Genomic DNA, 14,428 nt, shown 5'->3' on the forward strand with positions numbered 1-14,428 from the left:
TTCAAGGGACGCAGGTGGCGCTGTGGGTAAAACCTCAGTGCCTAGGACTTGCCGATCGTATGGTCGGCGGTTCGAATCCCTGCGGCGGGGTGAGCTCCCGTCTTTCGGTCCCAGCTCCTGCCCACCTAGCAGTTCGAAAGCACCCCTAAGTGGAAGTAGATAAATAGGTACCGCTTTATAGCGGGAAGGTAAACGGTGTTTCCATGTGCTGTGCTGGTGCTGGCTCGCCAGTTGCAGCTTCGTCACGCTGGCCACGTGACCCGGAAGTGTCTCCGGACAGCGCTGGCCCCCGGCCTCTTAAGTGAGATGGGCGCACAACCCTAGAGTCGGACACGACTGGCCCGTACAGGCAGGGGTACCTTTACCTTTACCTCACTTTCAAATTCCCCAGCAGTTTGAGAGTTCCAGTGGCATCTGAGTCGGGGCCCATTTCCTCATTTTCATGGGAAAATACGGAATCCTCCTTTGCACTTTGTTGGCATCTGTTTGTCTCAAGAGACACCCTTTAAGGGTGAAGTCCAACCATTGGAGTTACAGCACCTGCTGTGGCTGTAGAGACCGATACAGAAGAGACATGTTTTGTTGCAGCTGGGGCAGATGAAGGCGTCTGGTTGTGCTGCTTGAAATGCAACAGGGCATTTCTTATCTTCTCTCCTCCCAGCGGTCATTCCTCTTCTGGTCACTGCTGTGGATACAAGACCTGACTGCCTGTCTCCAGGCACTGCCGTCATCCGCCTGGGATTCCCACGCAGTGGAGTTGATGTTGCCAACCTTTCACATATCTCTCCCATCGTTTTTAAAGGGTGGGGTTTTAACACAAGCGGCGACAATTAGGGAAGCAAAGCTATCACAGCTCAGCACACAGTCTTTATGAGCCTTTGTGGTGCATACCATTCTGTGCCCCCATTTTTTGCTCTTGTCATTGATCTTTTAATTCTGACTAAAACATTGTTTTAAAAGCAAAATGTCTAAAACACAATAAGGCGACTGCATTATTGTGGTATAGCATTATAGTATTCACCACAATGCATCAACTTTCTAGCAGTAGGGTGTTATACAGTGGTACCTCGGGTTACATACGCTTCAGGTTACATATGCTTCAGGTTACAGACTCCACTAACCCAGAAATAGTGCTTCAGGTTAAGAACTTTGCTTCAGGATAAGAACAGAAATCATGCTCTGGTGGTGCAGCGGCAGCAGGAGGCCACATTAGCTAAAGTGTTGCTTCAGGTTAAAAACAGTTTCAGGTTAAGAACGAAGCTCCGGAACGAATTAAGTACTTAACCCGAAGTACCAGTGTAGCACTGTATTCCATTCTGAAAGCATTTTACTGATAATTCAAATATCAGTTTAGAAAAATAAAAACGGGGTCAAAGGATGGTTATAATGGATGCATGTTGAACAGCTAATGCCCCCCCCCCCAACATGCAGTGATCCACTGGACTATAGTGGAATATCGTCAAAGAAAAAGCACAATACTTCCAAAAGTGTACAATTCCAGTTGCAATTCTACGTGTAGCTGAAGAGCAATGAGTGGGTTCAACTAGTTCCTGCCTAGCCAGAAGCAGCTTAAGAAGGAAAATGGTGTTTGTTTGTTTTTTAGTTCTTCTTAACTTTATTTTTCAGTTTTTGAAAATACATAAAACAATCCCTATTAACATACAGGCAAATCTCAAGTTTTTAAAATAGTTTAGAGTTGATTACATCCGTTTGGTGTCTTCTACTCTTTAAACCACAGGGTTTGCTGATCAGAAGGTTGCGGTTCGAATCCCTGCGACGGGGTGAGCTCCCGTTGCTCGGTCCCTGTTCCGTCAACCTAGCAGTTCGAAAGCACGTCAAAGTGCAAGTAGATAAATAGGTACTGCTCCAGCGGGAAGGTAAACGGCGTTTCCGTGCACTGCTCTGGTTCACCAGAAGCGGCTTAGTCATGCTGGCCACATGACTTGAAAGCTGAACGCCGGCTTCCTCAGCCAATAAAGCAAGATGAGCGCCACAACCCCAGAGTCGGCCACGACTGGACTTAACTGTCAAGGGTACCTTTACTCTTTGCCTTAATAGATTGCACCAGAGGGAGATGTTGGTTGTAGCTGGTGGCAAGAGGGCCACAGGGTTCTTTCCAATGAATAAACATGTCCCATACATGATGAGAAGCGATTTTTCATATCCAAAGCGCATGCCTGCAACGTCACAAGGAGAATTCTAAGGAACAGGGAATCCCTTCCTGCCTTTGATTATCTGTGACACGATCCACCAAGAGCAATTTAGCAGGCTGTCCCTTCCTTGCGCCCTGCATTCGGTCATGGGATTAGCAACTATGAAGCTGGAGGTGGAGTCAATGGCTTCCTATCAGCAGCCCAGCATCAAGCAGTCCAGCCAGATGGAACTTTCAACAAGTTACGGCAATGCATCATTTCTGAAGAAAAGCACTTTCCAACGTCACGCCCAAGTAAGACACACACACACGAAGATCAACAGATTGGGATAAATTATTGTTTTGAATTTCTGAGCTACTAATTAAAGACATTCATTGATGCCTGGGAAATTTAATTTAATTTCATCTGTGAAGCATATGACATTACTGGCGCTGTGTTCGACCCGCCCTTGCTCCTCAGTTCCAGCGAAATTGCTAAACCACCGGCAACGAAAGGTTACAGGGAACTGAAATGTATCCGGTGGGAATATGAGATGAAGCAGAAGTCATTGGAAATATGCCAATATTTACAGGGTTTTTATGCAGTCATCTATTAGCGAGGTGGAGTGGGGAGCCAGCCCAAGACTTTTGGGTACTTGAGATGGAAAATCCAAGCAGCACCCATGAATTAGCATCCTGAAAGGGATCTGAACAGCTGACTAAGTACCTCCTTGAACTCAGAGACTTAAAGGCATTTCATCTTGGCTGGATAATTCCCATTGTGGTTTCAGCAATGGGAAAACAGTGTTTCCTCACAACTGCCACACTACCATGGGGAAATATATCTTCATAACTGTGGTCTCCAGGGAGAAGTAGCAGGTGTAGGTACACCTCAATTTTTGCTTCTATAGGTAAACAGTTGCCATTTATTCCTATGTACCCATGGACTGACCAACCTTGTTAATAGATGGCCTACTCACTAAAGATAAATCACAAAAGGGAGGAAGGTCCTCTTCTTTTGAGGGCAGAGCTAGGGTCTCTCCCAACTTTATAATTCTACGATTCTATGAAATGTCTTTGGTTGTCTAGGAATGTGCAGATAGTGTCTCCCTGTTGTTGCTCACCATGAATGCAGTTCCATGGAACAGGGGCAGCCATGCTAAAAGCTCTTCTCCAAGTTACTGTTGAGTGGCCTTCTGATATCTTTTGAACTTCAAGAAGGAGCTCTCTTGAACACAGCATCTCTCAAATCATGCTAGGAAGTAAAGTCCTCCTGGAACGCAAATGGCTGGAGGAATTTAGACCTGGTCCTAAGGAAACATTTCCCCTCCTTTCCCTTGCTGAATCCTGGCTGGTGGACAGGCTTGTTGTCAGTGCAACTAAGCTGGCTCAGAAACTAAAACATTTTCACCCAAAAAGAGAGGAGCACAGCATGGGTGATGTTAGGAGCTTTGATCTGATTAGCGAAGTGCCCCAGTAGGGTACCAGGGAGAGAGGAAGAAAGATGAAGCCATAACCTTTTCAGGAAGGTAAGGTGCGATATTGATGCAATAAATAAATACTTGCGTTAAATAGTGATAATCAGAAACAACCTTTTCTTGCAGCAGAAAAGGAGGCACATTTGGAAGCTCATCAAGAAAACCCCAAGGTAGGAAATGTGGGGAGTATTCCAATGGCAGCTGACTAAAAAGGTCCATGGAAAGAATTTTTTTATTTGAGAGATAATTAATAATGGGTTTTCTATTGCGCTGCAAGCTATGGGGGAAAGGTGCCAAATTGGCTGACGAGCAAAGGCATCCATACACCATGGGGAACACCTTGCCCTAACATCTGCCATTCCGTTGCCTCCTGACAACATCGAAAGTTTGAAGACTTTTCTATGCACAAAGATGGAAAGACGGAGGAATGGAGGAAGGGCTGTTAAAGTGACTGGATTTAGCTGAGATGGTGAAGCTGACAACTTTAATCAGAGAAAAGCCATTGTCAACATTTACTAAAGATTGGAAACTACTTATGGACTTTTTGCGTGAAAAAGAAAATGAACTCATGATGTTTGGGTTTGAGGATTGAAGATAATGTTGGTTTATAGAAAGCGGTTTCATGGGGTGTTATTTTGGAGTGGATGTGTTGACTAATTTCTATATATACAGTAAAAAGGTAAAGGTACCCCTGCCCGTACGGGCCAGTCTTGACAGACTCTGGGGTTGTGCGCCCATCTCACTTAAGAGGCCAGGGGCCAGCGCTGTCCGGAGACACTTCCGGGTCACGTGGCCAGCGTGACATCGCTGCTCTGGCGAGCCAGAGCCGCACACGGAAACGCCGTTTACCTTCCCGCTGGTAAGCGGTCCCTATTTATCTACTTGCACCCGGAGGTGCTTTCGAACTGCTAGGTTGGCAGGCGCTGGGACCGAGCAGCGGGAGCGCACCCCGCCGCAGGGATTCGAACCGCCGACCTTTCGATCGGCAAGCCCTAGGCGCTGAGGCTTTAACCCACAGCGCCACCTGCGTCCCGGACATATATACAGTAGCTGACAGATAAAGAACCAGAATCTTCTCCCCCCCCCCTCTCTCTCTCTCTGCCTGCTTTGTGTTCTTATGTAGATTAGCCTTTTAGTCTTGATAAAAAGAAATTTGACAGTAATCTTTGTATTCCTAATAAATATTTTTTTAAAAAAATTATCCAGTAGCACCTTAGAGACCAACTAAGTTTGTTTTGGGTATAAGCTTTTGTGTGCATGCACACTTCTTCAGATACTCTGAAATATTGGATTCTTGTCTCATTACACATGCTAAAGCTGCTTTTGGTCATCTGCATACTATCCCTTGCTTTTTCCTGTAGGACTGATTGCAGTCATTAACAGTCATCAACAGTTACAAGTAGGTAGCCGTGTTGGTCTGCCGTAGTCGAAACAAAATAAAAAAAATTCCTTCCAGTAGCACCTTAGAGACCAACTAAGTTTGTTATTGGTATGAGCTTTCGTGTGCATGCACACTTCTTCAGAACACGAAAGCTCATACCAATAACAAACTTAGTTGGTCTCTAAGGTGCTACTGGGAGGATTTTTTTTTATTTTGAGTTGTCAACAGGTTTACCATACCCATTGAGTCAATCACCTATCTTCTACTACCCTTCTGAGAAATACCCCACCCTCCCACTATATATAAGGGTCTGGTTACTTCTGTTTCAGAGTATCTGAAGAAGTGTGCATGCACACGAAAGCTCATACCAAGAACAAACTTAGTTGGTCTCGTAAGGTGCTACTGGACACTTACTTTATTTTTTATTTATTTATTTATTTAATTCAACTGCGTCAGACCAACACAGCTACCTACCTGAATCTTTGTATTCCTGTAGTTGAGATTCCTGCATTGCAGGGAGTTTGGACTAGATGATGCCAAGCAAAAAACAACAACAACCTCTATAACCACGCCTTTGGTCTTTAACTGTCTGTGACCTTTTAGATGTGGAATGTTTTTTTAATGTATTCCTCTTGTACCTATGTGAAGTTTATTGTCTGGTTGGTTGGTTGGTTGGTTGGCTTTCAGTTGCCCTGGGCAAGATTAAGCAACTAACAAATTTAAGTAGCAACAAAACCCCTTTGTGTCCCTTCCAATTCCACCATTCTACTCTATGGATCCTCAGCTTGGATCATGGCTGTCAAGCAAGCGACATTCCAAGGCGTGCCAGTTCTCCCAAAGGCCACTGACAGCTGTCTGGCCCTCAGTCCCATCCAGGCTGCAAAGAAAGCAGGTTGGTGCCTGCATGAGTGCCATTGTTTCATGATCTCTTCCGTATACGTAGCTGCAGGTCACCACACACTCAGGTCATCTTGACAGTGTTGGGAAACACAGCTAAGAGCTGTCTCAGAGTTCCGTGTTGGCCTGAATGGGTGGACCGCATGAGCCAAGTGTTGAACACTGGAATCCCTTGCTCTGCTGTGGATGATACCAGTCAGGAATGCAATTCCTGGATCATATACCTGGGTCTCTGGAAACGAAATAATGGCCTCCAGCAGCTGCATCAGTGTTTTCATTTCAAGTTGCTGCTCCTGGTATCATCAAAACATAATCATCGAAGTCTTAACCTGATCTTAGCTCAATGTCCTGCCCTGTGTTCTTCACTTGCAGCAGTGTTTCTTTTCTGTTGCAGTTCGGCTTCCATTAAAAACTACATTATTTGCCTCACTGTTCACTGGGGTGGAATTTTACCTAGTTCATTACATTATTCCACACCATTAAGTGTGAAGGCCGTGCATTTCAGTGCAAAGGAAACGCAATACAAATTGCAAAGGGCAAAAACATGTCATAGATTAAGTACAGTATTGGATACAACTTTCAAAACAAAATAAAAGAAAAAAATTCCTTCCAGTAGCACCTTAAAGACCAACTAAGTTAGTTCTAGGTATGAGCTTTCGTGTGCATGCACACTTCTTCAGATACACTGAAACAGAAGTCACCAGACCCTTCTATATAGTGAGAAGGTGGGGAGGGGTATTACTCAGAAGGGTGGTGGGATTGGGTGATTGGCAGATAGCTGTGATGAGCCTGTTGACGACTCTTAACGACTGCAATAGGTCTTATAGGAAAAAGCTGAGGTCCATAAATTACCATGTAGCATATATTCAACACAAAAAACAGTGGCAATTGGTTGTTGACAAAGGACAGCTGGGCATGTAAAGGGCCCCATTACCTTCAGTAGCTTAGGGGCCTCATCCAACCTCAATCCGGCCCTGCTCAGGACCCATGCACAGAATGTGTAAAGGCACTTGCCGTGCCCCACCAAAGGCTGACACAATGAATTGCCACCTGCAGAAGGACTTCTCCATCCCGACCAGCTAGGCACCACCCACCGATACGGGGCTTTGGTGCCCCAGTCAGTCACCCACCAGTCTTCTCCCATCCCTTCCCAGTGTGGGTGCATCACCTTCCATGAGCACCTAGCAGGAGCGGGTCTCCTCATTCTTCCAATCTTCCATCCAGTTTTCCACATTTCTGCAACGATTTCGTGAATTCCCGTAAACACTGACCAGCATTTTAGTGTGAATTTCTCCCAACAGGCACATTTTAAAGTAATGTGTGCCTCTTTGCAAGCCATTTCCTCCAATGTGATGAATTTTTGTGTGAGATTTTCACTGATACGCGCAGACTTCCCTCTAGTATGTGCATTTCAGCACACATCACTTGGCTGGGGAAATGTTTTGAAGGAGGACTGTGATTCGGTTTGCAAATGGTCAGTGTGGTGTAATGGTTAAGAGTGGTAGATTTGTAATCTGGGGAACCGGGTTCGCGTCTCCACTCCTCCACATGCAGCTGCTGGGTGACCTTGGGCCAGTCACACTTCTCTGAAGTCTCTCAGCCCCACTCACCTCACAGAGTGTTTGTTGTGGGGGAGGAAGAGAAAGGAGAATGTTAGCTGCTTTGAGACTCCTTCGGGTAGTGATAAAGCGGGATATCAAATCCAAACTCTTCTTCTTCTCTTCTTTCAGAAAGTGTGAATTAGGTAGGTTTGCCTTTGAATTGAATAGAATTTCTCCCCCACTCCTAACACAAACACACACACACCTTTCTCAAAATTAGAGATATTTTTTTCTCCTCCAAGCATCTGTGCAGGACCCAACTAGCACGTCTGGAGGGCAGAACCGCAATGACTCAAGCACTTCTATGAGTTATTTATGAGTTTCTCCGTGTATTCAACTGGATGAAACTGGCTTCCTCCTTCCGTCCCCTCACCCTTTCCCTTCAGACTCCTCTTGCTTTCGGCTCATCTGCCTTCGGTTTTGGGAGGGGGGAGTTGATCCTCCCCAAGTCTTGAAAGCATACATCCTGCCTAGTGGAACTGGTTACCTCAGTCTGCCAACACACACCCTGACTCCTGTGCGTGTGTGTGTGGCACAATCTTTTCGCCAGCTCAGCCTGTTAGAGGCGGCACAATGAAGCAATTGTCTCAAGGCGGATTGAACCAGAAGAAACAGGACTGAACCAGAAAAAGCACAACCCGGAGTTGGCAAAGGCAGGCTCGTTGTGTGCCAAACCTGGGATGTTTTAACATCTGCACTCGCTGCTCCTGCTGCAAACAGGAGGAAGTTCCGGGGGCATCCTTTGACAGAGTCACATCCCTTGAAAGCAGGGCATCTCGGAGTTTTGTGGCACGCTCTTGTTGCAGAATCTGTCTCCATGCAGCCTGTGGAGAGAGAGATGGGGCAACCAGACTGAAGCAGCATCCGTTCTGAAGCTGAGCAAAGCGTTGGCAAGGGAGAACATTCAGATTATTTATTACTGTACAATTGCATCTTGCATGGCATTTCCGTTCGAAGGGTACTGTGTATATACTGCAATCATGTAGACCACAGCTCTGTCCACTTGGAAGCCCCCCCCAGAGCATTCAGGAATCCATCAGGATCCATAAGATTCCAAGGGTGGACCATCTGAATTGGTCCCACACTCTTGCAGAGGGGAATTGCTGCTGTGAGTCCAGGCTCCACCAGTTTGGCCTAGGAGGAAAGACCAAGTCAAAGCTATGTCCTGTTCTCTGCATAAGTCATATGATAATGACAGACAATCCCATTGTCACCATAGAGGCCGTGATATCCTCATCTGGTTCAGCAGCTCCTGCTGCTTCTATCTTCTTTGGTGATCCCTCATAGCCGAGTAGGATTGTCTTCCATAAACATGGTTTTTAAAACAAAATAAAAAAATTCCTTCCAGTAGCACCTTAAAGACCAATTAAGTTAGTTCTAGGTATGAGCTTTCGTGTGCATGCACACTTCTTCAGATACACTGAAACAGAAGTCACCAGACCCTTCTATATAGTGAGAAGGTGGGGAGGGGTATTACTCAGAAGGGTGGTGGGAATGGGTGATTGGGTGACTGGCAGATAGCTGTGATGAGCCTGTTGAGCTCTCTATATTGGACAAACAGGCCAAACCTTACGCCAAAGAATAAACGGACATAAATCCGACATCAGGAACCACAAGACAGAGAAACCAGTAGGAGAACACTTCAGTGTCCCAGGACATTTTATACAAGATCTCAAAGTTGCTGTTCTATTACAAAGGAATTTCAGAAATAGACTGGAAAGAGAAGCTGCTGAATTGCAACTTATTACCAAACTTAAAACCATGGAGAGACCTGGTCTGAACAAAGACATTGGATTCTTATCTCATTATACATGACAAAGCCATTTTTCACCTTCTCACCCCTTGCTTTTTCCTGTAAGACCTATTGCAGTCGTTAAGAGTCGTCAACAGGCTCATCACAGCTATCTGCCAATCACCCAATCCCACCACCCTTCTGAGTAATACCCCTCCCCACCTTCTCACTATATAGAAGGGTCTGGTGACTTCTGTTTCAGTGCATCTGAAGAAGTGTGCATGCACACGAAAGCTCATACCAAGTACTAACTTAGTTGGTCTTTAAGGTGCTACTGGAAGGAATTTTTTAATTTTGTTTTGACTATGGCAGACCAACACGGCTACCTATCTGTAAATGGTTTTTAAAAGTGAGTCTGTAAGTGACTGTGGAGGCCAATTCTGAATCTGCACATCCTTCCACAGTGGGGAAATAGGTTTCTGAGTGGGAGTTGATCATGGTGAGAGTTTGCTAAGCGTGCCTTCCTCTTAGCGCGTTTCTCCCTTTTGTCCTGAGTTCAAGTGTCTTCAAAACCCATGACACCTTTGGTAAAGGCTGTTCTCCAATTGGAGGACTCGCAGACCAGTGTTTTCCAGTTGTCGGTGTTTACTTCAGTGTGACTGCTGAAGTCACCCAGGATTATCATCCAGGATTCCTTCAACACAAATATAGGATGGGGGACACCTTGACAGTAGTCTGTGTGAAAAGGATTTAGGGTTCTTAATAGACCACAAGCTTAACATGAATCAACAGGGTGATGCAGCAACAAAAAAAAGCTAATGCAATTCTAGCCTGCGTCTACAGAAGTATAGCATCCAGGTTAAGGGAAGTAATAGTCCCGCTCTATTCTGCTTTGGTCAGACCACAGCTGGAGTCCCGTGTTCAGTTCTGAGCATCCCATTTTAAGGATGATATTGACAAGCTGGAATGTATGCAGAGGAGGGTGACCAAGAGGTTCAAGGGTCTAGAAACCAAGACTTAGGAAGAACAGTTGAAGGAGCTGCAGATATTTAGCCTGGAGGAGAGGAGGCTGAGAGCTGACATGATGACCACCTTCAAATATCTCAAGGGCTGTCACATGGAAGATGGCGCAAGCTTATTTTCTGCTGCTCCAAAGGGGAAGACCCAAACCAATGAATTCAAAAAACATGAAAGGAGATTCTGACTTAACATTAGGAAGAACTGGTTGCAGGTGCGCAGGTGTGCAGGTGAAGGCGGCGGTGGCAGAGGAGGAGGAAGAGGAGAAGGTAGAGCCTCTAGCCATGCCTTAAGTAGGAGACTCCCTTCTTTGAATTGCCCTGCTCTTCCATCCCTTCAAGGGCCTAGATCCTTCCTGGCTTGCTAGTTTTCACAGCCATGGCAATGGAAGAGAAGAAGCCAGATTCAGAATCAGCCAAAACACCATCGACACCTTCCTCTTCAACCAATCAGAGCAAGCCTGTCTCTGTAAAACCAAACTATGCCCTGAAGTTCACACTGGCAGGACACACAAAAGCTGTCTCATCAGTGAAATTCAGTCCCAGTGGAGTTGGCTGGGCAGTTCCTCGGCTGATAAGCTTATAAAAATCTGGGGCACCTATGACGGCAAATTTGAGAAGACCATATCTGGCCACAAGCTGGGAATCTCTGGTGTCACTTGGTCATCTGATTCAAACCTTTTTTTGTATCTGCCTCAGATGACAAAACTCTCAAAATCTGGAATGTGAGCTCGGGGAAATGCTTGAAAACCCTGAAGGGGCACAGCAACTGCGTCTTCTGCTGCAAGTCCAACCCACAATCCAACCTCATTGTCTCAGGATCGTTTGATGCAAGTGTGAGGATCTTCTTCTTCTTTGGCGATCCTTCGTAGCTGAGTAAGATTGTCTTCCATAAACACAGTTTTAACAATGAGTCTGTAAGTGACTGTGGAGGCCAATTCTGGATCCACACGTCCTTCCAGAGTGGGGACATTGGTTTCCGGGCGGGAGTTAATCACAGTATGGATTTGCCAAGCGTGCCTTCCTCCTAGCACGTTTCTCCCTTGCATCCTGAGCTTGAGTGTCTTCAAAGCCCAGGAACCTTTGGTAAAGGCTGTTCTCCAACTGGAGTGCTCGCAGGCCAGTGTTTCCTGGTTGTCAGTATTTATACTACTTTTTTTAGATTTGCCTTGAGACAGTCTTTAAACCTCTTTTGTTGACCACCAGCATTACGCTTTCCATTTTTAAGTTTGGAATAGAGTAGTTGCTTTGGAAGACAATCGTCAGGCATCCGCACAACATGACCAGTCCAACGAAGTTGATGCTGAAGAATCATTGCACGGGACATCAAAACCAGGAAATTCCAAAAAACTCTGCCAGCCCATTCTGACCCGCTTTCAGCAGTGCATTTTAACCATGATGGCTCCTTGATAGTGTCCAGCAGCTATGATGGCCTCTGCTGAATCTGGGATACAGCATCAGGACAGTGTTTGAAAACGCTGATTGATGATGACAACTCCTCTGTGTCCTTTGTGAAGTTCTCTCCCAGTGGCAAATATATTCTAGCAGCAACATTGGACTGCACTCTTAAGCTTTGGGACTGCAGCAAAGGAAAGTGCCTAAAGGCCACAAGAACAAGAAATACTGCATCTTTGCCAACTTCTCCGTTACTGGTGGAAAGTGGATCGCGTCTGGTTCACAGGACAACCTGGTCTACATTTGGAACCTCCAAACTGTACAAGAGACCATACAGCAGCTGCCAGGGCATACAGATGTTGTGATTTCTACAGCATGCCATCCGACAGAGAACATCATTGCCTCAGCAGCTCTAGAAAATGACAAAACAATTAAACTTTGAAAGAATGACTGCTAAAATGCTTTCAGCATTACTTCAGAGACTGCAGGGGGGTGTCTGGAAAACATGGGGGTATTTTGTGTTTGTGTTTTTTGAAGACCCATTTGCCAGGAAGCAAAGCAACCTTTGAGAAGATGATGTCTCCTAGTCTTGGTCCAAAAAACTTCTCTCTTTGTCTAGTCTCCAAACTGGGCAAATATAGTTCTTTTTTGGGGGGGGGAGGGCGGAATAATAAAAAGGTTCTGTTTTCTTTGATGATTTGGTAGCTTTTCCTACTGGGAAGCCATTAACTATTCTCTCCTCTGAGAATAAGATGTCATCCTTATTGCTTGGAGGGAACTCTGTCTGCTAACAGCAACCACCGCCAAGTCATAAATTTGAAAGAATCTGGATATGTTAATATTTTAAAAGAAAAAGAAAAAAGATCCAGGCAGGTAGGCCCTAGTTCATAAAACTTTAAATAGCAGAGCCATGGTGCCTAATTATTAAAGGCAATTTTTTTAACGTGACCAAACAAGTGTTCTTTTGCCTTGCGCCTTTTCTCATTTCCCACCCACCCAAGTTTCCAGAACCTGTGATTAAATCACCCTTTCTTTGTCCTTCTGTGTAGCACACCCTGTTCATCATGCTCTCCAATAGATGTTATTTGACAGTAAAAACCTATTCAAGCTTTCCACCCCACCCCAAATTACCAGTTCACCCCTGTCCTCCAAAGTCCTTGCTTGCGGCTTTTTGTTTGTTTTTACTTAAAAAATATATATTCTCCAAATTTCACAAACTTTCTACAGTTATTTCAGTGTGAAAAAACAAAACAAAACACTTTTTTATCTTGGAAGCCTCGTATGAGCTCGTATTTGCTAATAGTATGGCTTTATTCTCTCTCTCCCCCCCCCCCACTTCCACATTGGTATATTCCTTTTCTACCCTTTCTTCCCTCTCCTCTGCGCTTATCAATATTTTACCATATGGTTACCATATGCACAATAAAAGGTGGGGTTTTTGTGGGGGGGGGGAACATTAGGAAGAACTTTCTGGTGGTAAGAGCAGTGGCAGAGCTCCATGCGAACGTGCGGGGGCGTGGCATGCATCCCAGGGGGCGTGTTGCACAACCCGCGGGGGCGTGGCACGCAGCGCGGGACATGTGTGGCACGTGGCGCGCATCCCGGGGTGCACGGCGAGCCGCGCACGCCCAGAGGGGGCAGCCTCAATGTCATCCCCCTGGGATGGCACCTGGGGGGGCACTTCCCCTTCCCCCACTTTCGCCCGCCAGTGGGTAAGAGCTGTTTGACAGTGGAATGGACTCCAGTGTGGTGTAGTGGTTAAGAGCGGTGGACTCATAATCTGGTGAACCGGGTTCGCTTCCCCGCTCCTCCACATGCAGCTGCTGGGTGACCTTGGGCCAGTCACACTTCTCTGAAGTCTCTCAGCCCCACTCACCTCACAGGGTGTTTGTTGTGGGGGAGGAAGGGAAAGGAGAATGTTAGTCGCTTTGAGACTCCTTCGGGTAGTGATAAAGTGGGATATCAGATCCAAACTACTCCTCCTCCTCCTCCTCCTCCTCCTCTTCTTCCTCTTCTTCTTCTTCTTCTTCTTCTTCTTCTTCTTCTTCTTCTTCTTCTTCTTCTTCTTCTTTCAGAAGGTGGTGGACTGTTACCCAGAGCTTCTAAACAGGAACTAGGAAGCCACCTGTCAGGGATTCTTTACCTGTGGTTCCTGCACTGCAGGGCATTTTTAGGGCAGCGATACGTCCGGAATTTCCCAGACACAGCCAAAATACTTCAGTTGAAAGCAGTGTCCGGGTGGAAATCACTAAAAATGGCAACAGACGTACGGCAACCTGTGTCGACAGTATACTTTAGGGGAAAGAAGCTCAACAACTTTTGTGTTCGGATTTTCACTTTTCGAAATATGGCAACCCTAGACTACATGAGCCTTGGGGGGCCCTTCTAAGCTACAGTTCTGTGACTCTATGAGCACCTTCCTCAGTCAGCTCAGTTCAGGAGGCTGTTGGGCAGCTGGGTGGACAAGACATTAGCGGCACCTCTGATGTTTCTGTAAAATCCAGCATCAAATGAAGGCTCTCTAGCCCTCTTCCAAGACTCAGAGGTTTCCTGGTGAGCGAAAACAAGCTCTGGTTAAACACGGCAAAGGTCAGATAACTCTGATCCGGCAGGATAAAACGGGGGGAGGGGGGATTGCATCATTTAGTCACTTGATGAGTGTGTGGAGGAAAACATTTGTGCATCACACGCATTACCCATCGTGGCAGAAAGGTATGAGCAGAGAGCATGACTTTTTGAACTTCTTCAAAGGAGTTCCTGGAAGTGAGCGTGTCACAGCGATTTTGGAACCGGGAAT

At 45.9% G+C, this 14,428-nt stretch overlaps 1 pseudogene across 1 annotated transcript; it reads left to right on the forward strand.

Annotated features, from left to right (window-relative positions):
- Window positions 1-10,596: 10,596 nt before the first annotated feature.
- LOC307226501 (WD repeat-containing protein 5-like) lies at window positions 10,597-12,828 on the forward strand (annotated as a pseudogene). Its single transcript has 2 exons — window positions 10,597-11,104; window positions 11,573-12,828. The product of its transcript is annotated as a WD repeat-containing protein 5-like (transcript).
- Window positions 12,829-14,428: the final 1,600 nt, after the last annotated feature.

This window comes from Podarcis cretensis (assembly GCF_951804945.1).
Source record: "Podarcis cretensis genome assembly, chromosome: 11".
Lineage (NCBI taxonomy): Eukaryota > Metazoa > Chordata > Lepidosauria > Squamata > Lacertidae > Podarcis > Podarcis cretensis.